This window comes from Oncorhynchus kisutch, linkage group LG14 (assembly GCF_002021735.2).
Source record: "Oncorhynchus kisutch isolate 150728-3 linkage group LG14, Okis_V2, whole genome shotgun sequence".
Lineage (NCBI taxonomy): Eukaryota > Metazoa > Chordata > Actinopteri > Salmoniformes > Salmonidae > Oncorhynchus > Oncorhynchus kisutch.
Window position 1 is genome coordinate 88,063,639 of NC_034187.2, and position 13,465 is coordinate 88,077,103.

The window sequence follows — 13,465 nt, forward strand, 5'->3', positions numbered from 1 at the left end:
TGAGCCAGGCAGCAGCCAGGGTAGGAAGAAGCTTCATTATCACAGCCTGTTGATAACAGCCCTCTCCTTCTCTCTCTGCTCTCCCCCCCCCCCCCCCCTCTCTCTCTCTCTCTCTCTCTGCTCTCTCTCGCCCCCCCTCTCTCTCTCGCCCCCCCCCCCCTCTCTCTCTAAGCGCAGGCAGGTTACCCTGCAGTAATCCAAGGCAAACACGTTCCATCTGGAAGTCATTCTGCCAGAACAAAGCAGAACAGAGCTTAGCCAAGCAGAGAAGAGAAGAGTAGAGTAGAGTAGAGTAGCGCTGAGCCAGGCAGAGTAGAGTAGAGTAGGATAGAGTAGAGTAGAGTAGAGTACTGTAGAGTAGAGCAGAGCAGAGCAGAGTAGAGTAGAGTACTGTAGAGTAGAGGAGAGTACTGTAGAGTAGAGGAGAGTAGAGTAGAGTAGAGTACTGCAGAGTCGAGCAGAGCAGAGTAGAGTAGAGTAGTGTAGTGTAGAGTGGAGCGCTGTAGAGTAGAGTAGAGAAGAGAAGAGAAGAGAAGAGAAGAGAAGAGTAGAGTAGTGTAGTGTAGAGTACTGTAGAGTAGAGCAAAGTAGAGTAGAGTAGAGTACTGTCGAGTAGAGTAGAGTAGAGTAGTTAAGAGTAGAGTAGTGTAGAGTAGAGTAGAGTAGAGTAGTTAAGAGTAGAGTAGAGTAGAGTAGTGTAGAGTAGAGTAGAGTAGAGTAGAGTAGAGTAGAGTAGAGTAGAGTAGTGTAGAGTAGAGTAGAGTAGTTAAGAGTAGAGTAGTGTAGAGTAGAGTAGAGTAGAGTAGTGTAGAGTAGAGTAGAGTAGAGTAGTGTAGAGTAGTGTAGTGTAGAGTAGTGTAGAGTAGAGTAGAGTAGAGTAGTGTAGGTAGAGTAGAGTAGTGTAGAGTAGAGTAGAGTAGAGTAGTGTAGAGTAGTGTAGAGTAGAGTAGAGTAGTGTAGAATAGAGTAGAGTAGAGTAGAGTAGAGTAGAGTAGAGTAGTGTAGAGTAGAGTAGAGTAGTTAAGAGTAGAGTAGTGTAGAGTAGAGTAGAGTAGTGTAGAGTAGAGTAGAGTAGAGTAGTGTAGAGTAGTGTAGAGTAGAGTAGAGTAGTGTAGAGTAGAGTAGAGTAGTGTAGTGTAGAGTAGAGTAGAGTAGAGTAGAGTAGAGTAGAGTAGTGTAGAGTAGTGTAGAGTAGAGTAGAGTAGTGTAGAGTAGAGTAGAGTAGTGTAGAGTAGAGTAGTGTAGAGTAGAGTAGAGTAGAGTAGAGTAGAGTAGTGTAGAGTAGAGTAGAGTAGTGTAGAGTAGTGTAGAGTAGAGTAGAGTAGAATAGTGTAGAGTAGAGTAGAGTAGAGTAGAGTAGAGTAGAGTAGAGTAGAGTAGAGTAGAGTAGAGTAGAGTAGAGTAGTGTAGAGTAGAGTAGAATAGTGTAGAGTAGAGTAGAATAGTGTAGAGTAGAGTAGAGTAGAGTAGAGTAGAGTAGAATAGTGTAGAGTAGTGTATAGTAGAGTAGAGTAGTGTATAGTAGAGTAGTGTAGAGTAGAGTAGTGTAGAGTAGAGTAGAGTAGAGTAGTTAAGAGTAGAGTAGAGTAGAGTAGTTAAGAGTAGAGTAGAGTAGAGTAGAGTAGTTAAGAGTAGAGTAGAGTAGAGTAGAGTAGAGTAGTTAAGAGTAGAGTAGTGTAGAGTAGAGTAGAGTAGAGTAGTGTAGAGTAGAGTAGAGTAGAATAGAGTAGAGGAGAGGAGAGGAGAGGAGGAGAGCTGTATCCAGGGGAAGCAGAAGACTTTTCATTCTCTCTCTCTCTGTTCAGCTCCCTCCTTCTCCCTGCTCTCTCTCTCTCTCTCTCCAGCTCTCTCCTTCTCCCTGCTCTCTCTCTCTCTGTCTCTCCGGTCTCCCTCTCAACTCTCCCTGCTCTCTCTCTCTCTGCGCTCTCTCTCTCTCTCTCTCTCCAGCTCTCTCCTTCTCCCTGCTCTCTCTCTCTCTCTCCAGCTCTCTCCTTCTCCCTGCTCTCTCTCTCTCTCTCTCTCTCTCTCTCTCTCTCTCTCTCTCTCTCTCTCTCTCTCTCTCCAGCTCTCTCCTTCTCCCTGCTCTCTCTCTCTGTCTCTCCAGTCTCCCTCTCAACTCTCCCAGCTCTCTCTCTCTCTCTCTGCTCTCTGTCTCTCCGGTCTCCCTCTCAACACTCCCTGCTCTCTCACTGCTCTCTCTCTCTGTCTCTCCAGTCTCCCTCTCAACTCTCCCAGCTCTCTCTCTCTCTCTCTGCTCTCTGTCTCTCCGGTCTCCCTCTCAACACTCCCTGCTCTCTCACTGCTCTCTCTCTCTCTCTCTCTCTGTTCCGCTCTCTCCTTCTCCCTGCTCTCTTTCTCTCTGTTCCGCTCTCTCCTTCTCCCTGCCCTCTCTCTCTCTGCGCTCTCTCTCTCTGTCTCTCCGGTCTCCCTATCAACTCTCCCTGCTCTCTCGCTCTCTCTGCACTCTCTCTGTCTCTCTGGTTTCCCTCTCAACTCTCCCTGCTCTCTCTCTCTCTCTGTCTCTGCAGTCTCCCTATCAACTCTCTTAGCTCTCTTTCTCTCTCTCTCTCTGCTATTGCACTCGCTCTAACACAATTTGTAGATTTTGCCAAAGCAGCAAAGTAAGTGATAAAGCATTTCTGTAAATCCATTACAATTTGAAGAGGAAAATGAGAACCAGTTAATTTCAGTTAAATATAATGGAAAAATAAATCAACAACAACATAATGATGGTTCCACGGTGTATTACTGTCAGTTATATACAACAACATGATGCTGGTTCCACTATGTATTACTGTCAGTTATATACAACATGATGATGGTTCCACTGTGTATTACTGTCAGTTATATACAACATGATGATGGTTCCACTGTGTATTACTGTCGGTTATATACAGCAACATGATGATGGTTCCACTGTGTATTACTGTCAGTTATATACAACATGATGATGGTTCTACTGTGTATTACTGTCAGTTATATACAACATGATGATGGTTCCACTATGTATTACTGTCAGTTATATACAACATGATGATGGTTCCACTGTGTATTACTGTCAGTTATATACAACATGATGATGGTTCCACTGTGTATTACTGTCAGTTATATACAGCAACATGATGATGGTTCCACTGTGTATTACTGTCAGTTATATACAACATGATGATGGTTCCACTGTGTATTATTGTCAGTTATATACAACAACATGATGATGGTTCCACTGTGTATTACTGTCAGTCATATACAACAACATGATGATGGTTCCACTGTGTATTACTGTCAGTTATATACAACAACATGATGATGGTTCCACTGTGTATTACTGTCAGTTATATACAACAACATGATGATGGTTCCACTGTGTATTACTGTCAGTTATATACAACAAGATGATGGTTCCACTGTGTATTATTGTCAGTTATATACAACAACATGATGATGTTTCCACTGTGTATTACTGTCAGTTATATACAACAACATGAGGATGGTTCCACTGTGTATTAATGTCAGTTATATACAACATGATGATGGTTCCACTGTGTATTACTGTCAGTCATATACAACAACATGATGATGGTTCCACTGTGTATTACTGTCAGTTATATACAACAACATGAGGATGGTTCCACTGTGTATTACTGTCAGTTATATACAACAACATGTGATGGTTCCACTGTGTATTACTGTCAGTTATATACAACAACATGAGGATGGTTCCACTGTGTATTACTGTCAGTTATGTACAAAATGATGATGGTTCCACTGTGTATTACTGTCCGTTATATACAACAACATGATGATGGTTCCACTGTGTATTACTGTCAGTTATATACAACAACATGATGATGGTTCCACTGTGTATTACTGTCAGTTATAAACAACAACATGATGATGGTTCCACTGTGTATTACTGTCAGTTATATACAACAACATGAGGATGGTTCCACTGTGTATTACTGTCAGTTATATACAACATGATGATGGTTCCACTGTGTATTATTGTCAGTTATATACAACAACATGATGATGGTTCCACTGTGTATTACTGTCAGTTATATACAACAACATGAGGATGGTTCCACTGTGTATTACTGTCAGTTATATACAACATGATGGTGGTTCCACTGTGTATTACTGTCAGTTATATACAACAACATGATGATGGTTCCACTGTGTATTACTGTCCGTTATATACAACAACATGATGATGGTTCCACTGTGTATTATTGTCAGTTATATACAACAACATGATGATGGTTCCACTGTGTATTACTGTCAGTTATAAACAACAACATGATGATGGTTCCACTGTGTATTACTGTCAGTTATATACAACAACATGAGGATGGTTCCACTGTGTATTACTGTCAGTTATATACAACATGATGGTGGTTCCACTGTGTAGTGCTGTCAGTTATATACAACAACATGATGATGGTTCCACTGTGTATAACTGTCAGTTATATACAACAACATGATGATGGTTCCACTGTGTATAACTGTCAGCTATATACAACAACATGATGATGGTTCCACTGTGTATTACTGTCAGTTATATACAACAACATGATGATGGTTCCACTGTGTATTACTGTCAGTTATATACAACATGATGATGGTTCCACTGTGTATTACTGTCAGTTATATACAACATGATGATGGTTCCACTATGTATTACTGTCAGTTATATACAACAACATGATGATGGTTCCACTGTGTATTACTGTCAGTCATATACAACAACATGATGATGGTTCCACTGTGTATTACTGTCAGTTATATACAACAACATGAGGATGGTTCCACTGTGTATTACTGTCAGTTATTTACAACAACATGTGATGGTTCCACTGTGTATTACTGTCAGTTATATACAACAACATGAGGATGGTTCCACTGTGTATTACTGTCAGTTATGTACAAAATGATGATGGTTCCACTGTGTATTACTGTCAGTTATATACAACATGATGATGGTTCCACTGTGTATTACTGTCAGTTATACACAACATGATGATGGTTCCACTGTGTATTACTGTCAGTTATATACAACATGATGATGGTTCCACTGTGTATTACTGTCAGTTATATACAACATGATGATGGTTCCACTGTTTATTATTGTCAGTTATATACAACAACATGATGATGGTTCCACTGTGTATTACTGTCAGTTATATACAACAACATGAGGATGGTTCCACTGTGTATTACTGTCAGTTATATACAACATGATGATGGTTCCACTGTGTATTATTGTCAGTTATATACAACAACATGATGATGGTTCCACTGTGTATTACTGTCAGTTATATACAACAACATGAGGATGGTTCCACTGTGTATTACTGTCAGTTATATACAACATGATGGTGGTTCCACTGTGTATTACTGTCAGTTATATACAACAACATGATGATGGTTCCACTGTGTATTACTGTCCGTTATATACAACAACATGATGATGGTTCCACTGTGTATTATTGTCAGTTATATACAACAACATGATGATGGTTCCACTGTGTATTACTGTCAGTTATAAACAACAACATGATGATGGTTCCACTGTGTATTACTGTCAGTTATATACAACATGATGGTGGTTCCACTGTGTAGTGCTGTCAGTTATATACAACAACATGATGATGGTTCCACTGTGTATAACTGTCAGTTATATACAACAACATGATGATGGTTCCACTGTGTATAACTGTCAGCTATATACAACAACATGATGATGGTTCCACTGTGTATTACTGTCAGTTATATACAACAACATGATGATGGTTCCACTGTGTATTACTGTCAGTTATATACAACATGATGATGGTTCCACTGTGTATTACTGTCAGTTATATACAACATGATGATGGTTCCACTATGTATTACTGTCAGTTATATACAACAACATGATGATGGTTCCACTGTGTATTACTGTCAGTCATATACAACAACATGATGATGGTTCCACTGTGTATTACTGTCAGTTATATACAACAACATGAGGATGGTTCCACTGTGTATTACTGTCAGTTATATACAACAACATGTGATGGTTCCACTGTGTATTACTGTCAGTTATATACAACAACATGAGGATGGTTCCACTGTGTATTACTGTCAGTTATGTACAAAATGATGATGGTTCCACTGTGTATTACTGTCAGTTATATACAACATGATGATGGTTCCACTGTGTATTACTGTCAGTTATACACAACATGATGATGGTTCCACTGTGTATTACTGTCAGTTATATACAACATGATGATGGTTCCACTGTGTATTACTGTCAGTTATATACAACATGATGATGGTTCCACTGTTTATTACTGTCAGTTATATACAACATGATGATGGTTCCACTATGTATTACTGTCAGTTATATACAACAACATGATGATGGTTCCACTGTGTATTACTGTCAGTCATATACAACAACATGATGATGGTTCCACTGTGTATTACTGTCAGTTATATACAACAACATGAGGATGGTTCCACTGTGTATTACTGTCAGTTATATACAACAACATGTGATGGTTCCACTGTGTATTACTGTCAGTTATATACAACAACATGAGGATGGTTCCACTGTGTATTACTGTCAGTTATGTACAAAATGATGATGTTTCCACTGTGTATTACTGTCAGTTATATACAACATGATGATGGTTCCACTGTGTATTACTGTCAGTTATACACAACATGATGATGGTTCCACTGTGTATTACTGTCAGTTATATACAACATGATGATGGTTCCACTGTGTATTACTGTCAGTTATATACAACATGATGATGGTTCCACTGTGTATTACTGTCAGTTATATACAACGTGATGATGGTTCCACTGTGTATTACTGTCAGTTATATACAACAACATGATGATGGTTCCACTGTGTATTACTGTCAGTTATACACAACATGATGATGGTTCCACTGTGTATTACTGTCAGTTATATACAACATGATGATGGTTCCACTATGTATTACTGTCAGTTATGTACAACAACATGATGATGGTTCCACTGTGTATTACTGTCAGTTATATACAACAACATGATGATGGTTCCACTGTGTATTACTGTCAGTTATATATAACATGATGATGGTTCCACTGTGTATTACTGTCAGTTATATACAACATGATGATGGTTCCACTGTGTATTAATGTCAGTTATATACAACATGATGATGGTTCCACTGTGTATTACTGTCAGTTATATACAACATGATGATGGTTCCACTATGTATTACTGTCAGTTATATACAACATGATGATGGTTCCACTGTGTAATACTGTCAGTTATATACAACAACATGGTGATGGTTCCACTATGTATTACTGTCAGTTATATACAACAACATGATGATGGTTCCACTGTGTATTACTGTCAGTTATATACAACATGATGAGGGTTCCACTGTGTATTACTGTCAGTTATATACAACATGATGATGGTCCACTGTGTATTACTGTCAGTTACACACAACATGATGATGGTTCCACTGTGTATTACTGTCAGTTATATACAACATGATGATGGTTCCACTATGTATTACTGTCAGTTATGTACAACAACATGATGATGGTTCCACTGTGTATTACTGTCAGTTATATACAACAACATGATGATGGTTCCACTGTGTATTACTGTCAGTTATATACAACATGATGATGGTCCCACTGTGTATTACTGTCAGTTATATACAACATGATGATGGTTCCACTGTGTATTACTGTCAGTTATATACAACATGATGATGGTTCCACTGTGTATTACTGTCAGTTATACACAACATGATGATGGTTCCACTGTGTATTACTGTCAGTTATATACAACATGATGATGGTTCCACTGTGTATTACTGTCAGTTATATACAACATGATGATGGTTCCACTGTTTATTACTGTCAGTTATATACAACATGATGATGGTTCCACTGTGTATTACTGTCAGTTATATACAACATGATGATGGTTCCACTATGTATTACTGTCAGTTATGTACAACAACATGATGATGGTTCCACTGTGTATTACTGTCAGTTATATACAACAACATGATGATGGTTCCACTGTGTATTACTGTCAGTTATATATAACATGATGATGGTTCCACTGTGTATTACTGTCAGTTATATACAACATGATGATGGTTCCACTGTGTATTAATGTCAGTTATATACAACATGATGATGGTTCCACTGTGTATTACTGTCAGTTATATACAACATGATGATGGTTCCACTATGTATTACTGTCAGTTATATACAACATGATGATGGTTCCACTGTGTAATACTGTCAGTTATATACAACAACATGGTGATGGTTCCACTATGTATTACTGTCAGTTATATACAACAACATGATGATGGTTCCACTGTGTATTACTGTCAGTTATATACAACATGATGAGGGTTCCACTGTGTATTACTGTCAGTTATATACAACATGATGATGGTCCACTGTGTATTACTGTCAGTTACACACAACATGATGATGGTTCCACTGTGTATTACTGTCAGTTATATACAACATGATGATGGTTCCACTATGTATTACTGTCAGTTATGTACAACAACATGATGATGGTTCCACTGTGTATTACTGTCAGTTATATACAACAACATGATGATGGTTCCACTGTGTATTACTGTCAGTTATATACAACATGATGATGGTCCCACTGTGTATTACTGTCAGTTATATACAACATGATGATGGTTCCACTGTGTATTACTGTCAGTTATATACAACATGATGATGGTTCCACTGTGTATTACTGTCAGTTATACACAACATGATGATGGTTCCACTGTGTATTACTGTCAGTTATATACAACATGATGATGGTTCCACTGTGTATTACTGTCAGTTATATACAACATGATGATGGTTCCACTGTTTATTACTGTCAGTTATATACAACATGATGATGGTTCCACTGTGTATTACTGTCAGTTATATACAACAACATGATGAGTCAGTTATGTACAACAACATGATGATGGTTCCACTGTGTATTACTGCCAGTTATATACACAACATGATGATGGTTCCACTGTGTATTACTGTCAGTTATATACAACAACATGATGATGGTTCCACTATGTATTACTGTCAGTTATGTACAACAACATGATGATGGTTCCACTGTGTATTACTGTCAGTTATATACAACAACATGATGATGGTTCCACTGTGTATTACTGTCAGTTATACACAACATGATGATGGTTCCACTGTGTATTACTGTCAGTTATATACAACATGATGATGGTTCCACTATGTATTACTGTCAGTTATGTACAACAACATGATGATGGTTCCATTGTGTATTACTGTCAGTTATATACAACAACATGATGATGGTTCCACTGTGTATTACTGTCAGTTATATACAACATGATGATGGTTCCACTGTGTATTACTGTCAGTTATATACAACAACATGAGGATGGTTCCACTGTGTATTACTGTCAGTTATATACAACATGATGGTGGTTCCACTGTGTAGTGCTGTCAGTTATATACAACAACATGATGATGGTTCCACTGTGTATAACTGTCAGTTATATACAACAACATGATGATGGTTCCACTGTGTATAACTGTCAGCTATATACAACAACATGATGATGGTTCCACTGTGTATTACTGTCAGTTATATACAACAACATGATGATGGTTCCACTGTGTATTACTGTCAGTTATATACAACATGATGATGGTTCCACTGTGTATTACTGTCAGTTATATACAACATGATGATGGTTCCACTATGTATTACTGTCAGTTATATACAACAACATGATGATGGTTCCACTGTGTATTACTGTCAGTCATATACAACAACATGATGATGGTTCCACTGTGTATTACTGTCAGTTATATACAACAACATGAGGATGGTTCCACTGTGTATTACTGTCAGTTATATACAACAACATGGTGATGGTTCCACTGTTTATTACTGTCAGTTATATACAACATGATGATGGTTCCACTATGTATTACTGTCAGTTATATACAACAACATGATGATGGTTCCACTGTGTATTACTGTCAGTCATATACAACAACATGATGATGGTTCCACTGTGTATTACTGTCAGTTATATACAACAACATGAGGATGGTTCCACTGTGTATTACTGTCAGTTATATACAACAACATGTGATGGTTCCACTGTGTATTACTGTCAGTTATATACAACAACATGAGGATGGTTCCACTGTGTATTACTGTCAGTTATGTACAAAATGATGATGGTTCCACTGTGTATTACTGTCAGTTATATACAACATGATGATGGTTCCACTGTGTATTACTGTCAGTTATACACAACATGAATGATGGTTCCACTGTGTATTACTGTTCAGTTATATACAACATGATGATGGTTCCACTGTGTATTACTGTCAGTTATATACAACATGATGATGGTTCCACTGTTATTACTGTCAGTTATATACAACATGATGATGGTTCCACTGTGTATTACTGTCAGTTATATACAACAACCTGATGATGGTTCCACTGTGTATTACTGTCAGTTATACACAACATGATGATGGTTCCACTGTGTATTACTGTCAGTTATATACAACATGATGATGGTTCCACTATGTTTTACTGTCAGTTATGTACAACAACATGATGATGGTTTCCACTGTGTATTACTGTCAGTTATATACAACAACATGATGATGGTTCCACTGTGTATTACTGTCAGTTATATACAACATGATGATGGTTCCACTGTGTATTACTGTCAGTTATATACAACATGATGATGGTTCCAACTGTGTATTACTGTCAGTTATATACAACATGATGATGGTTCCACTGTGTATTACTGTCAGTTTATATACAACATGATGATGGTTCCACTATGTATTACTGTCAGTTATATACAACATGATGATGGTTCCACTGTGTAATACTGGTCAGTTATATACAACAACATGGTGATGGTTCCACTATGTATTACTGTCAGTTATATACAACAACATGATGATGGTTCCACTGTGTATTACTGTCAGTTATATACAACATGATGATGGTTCCACTGTGTATTACTGTCAGTTATATACAACAACATGATGATGGTTCCACTGTGTATTACTGTCAGTTATATACAACATGATGATGGTTCCACTATGTATTACTGTCAGTTATGTACAACAACATGATGATGGTTCCACTGTGTATTACTGTCAGTTATATACAACATGATGATGGGTTCCACTGTTATTACGGTCAGTTATATACAACATGATGATGGTTCCACTGTGTATTACTGTCAGTATATACAACAACATGATGATGGTTCCACTGTGTATTACTGTCAGTTATACACAACATGATGATGGTTCCACTGTGTATTACTGTCAGTTATATACAACATGATGATGGTTCCACTGTGTATTACTGTCAGTTATATACAACAACATGATGATGGTTCCACTGTGTATTACTGTCAGTTATAAACAAAACATGATGATGGTTCCACTGTGTATTACTGTCAGTTATATACAACATGATGATGGTTCCACTGTGTATTACTGTCAGTTATATACAACATGATGATGGTTCCACTGTGTATTACTGTCAGTTATATACAACATGATGATGGTTCCACTGTGTATTACTGTCAGTTATATACAACATGATGATGGTTCCACTGTGTATTACTGTCAGTTATATACAACATGATGATGGTTCCACTGTGTATTACTGTCAGTTATATACAACAACATGTGATGGTTCCACTGTGTATTACTGTCAGTTATATACAACAACATGATGATGGTTCCACTGTGTATTACTGTCAGTTATATACAACATGATGATGGTTCCACTGTGTATTACTGTCAGTTATATACAACAACATGATGATGGTTACTGTGTATTACTGTCAGTTATATACAACATGATGATGGTTCCACTGTGTTACTGTCAGTTATATACAACAACATGATGATGGTTCCACTGTGTATTACTGTCAGTTATATACAACAACATGATGATGGTTCCACTGTGTATTACTGTCAGGTTATACAACATGATGATGGTTCCACTGTGTATTACTGTCAGTTATATACAACATGATGATGGTTCCACTGTGTATTACTGTCAGTTATATACAACATGATGATGGTTCCACTGTGTATTACTGTCAGTTATATACAACATGATGATGGTTCCACTGTGTATTACTGTCAGTTATATACAACAACATGATGATGGTTCCACTGTGTATTACTGTCAGTTATATACAACACATGATGATGGTTCCACTGTGTATTACTGTCAGTTATATACAACATGATGATGGTTCCACTGTGTATTACTGTCAGTTATATACAACAACATGATGATGGTTCCACTGTGTATTACTGTCAGTTATATACAAACATGATGATGGTTCCACTGTGTATTACTGTCAGTTATATACAACATGATGATGGTTCCACTGTGTATTACTGTCAGTATATACAACAACATGATGATGGTTCCACTGTGTATTACTGTCAGTTATATACAACAACATGATGATGGTTCCACGTGTATTACTGTCAGTTATATACAAAACATGATGATGGTTCCACTGTGTATTACTGTCAGTTATATACAACATGATGATGGTTCCACTGTGTATTACTGTCAGTTATATACAACATGATGATGGTTCCACTGTGTATTACTGTCAGTTATATACAAATGATGATGGTTCCACTGTGTATTACTGTCAGTTATATACAACATGATGATGGTTCCACTGTGTATTACTGTCAGTTATATAAACATGATGATGGTTCCACTGTGTATTACTGTCAGTTATATACAACAACATGATGATGGTTCCACTGTGTATTACTGTCAGTTATACAAACAACATGATGATGGTTCCACTGTGTATTACTGTCAGTTATATAAAACATGATGATGGTTCCACTGTGTATTACTGTCAGTTATATACAACATGATGATGGTTCCACTGTGTATTACTGTCAGTTATATACAACATGATGATGGTCCACTGTGTATTACTGTCATATAACAACATGATGATGGTTCCACTGTGTATTACTGTCAGTATATACAAACAACATGATGATGGTTCCACTGTGTTACTGTCAGTATATACAACAACATGATGATGGTTCCACTGTGTATTACTGTCAGTTATATACAACATGATGATGGTTCCACTGTGTATTACTGTCAGTTATACACAACATGATGATGGTTCCACTGTGTATTACTGTCAGTTATAACAAAACATGGATGTGGTTCCCTGTGTATTACTGTCAGTTATATACAACAACATGATGGTTCCACTGTGTATTACTGTCAGTTATATACAACATGATGATGGTTCCACTGTGTTTACTGTCAGTTATATACAAAACATGATGATGGTCCACTGTGTATTACTGTCAGTTT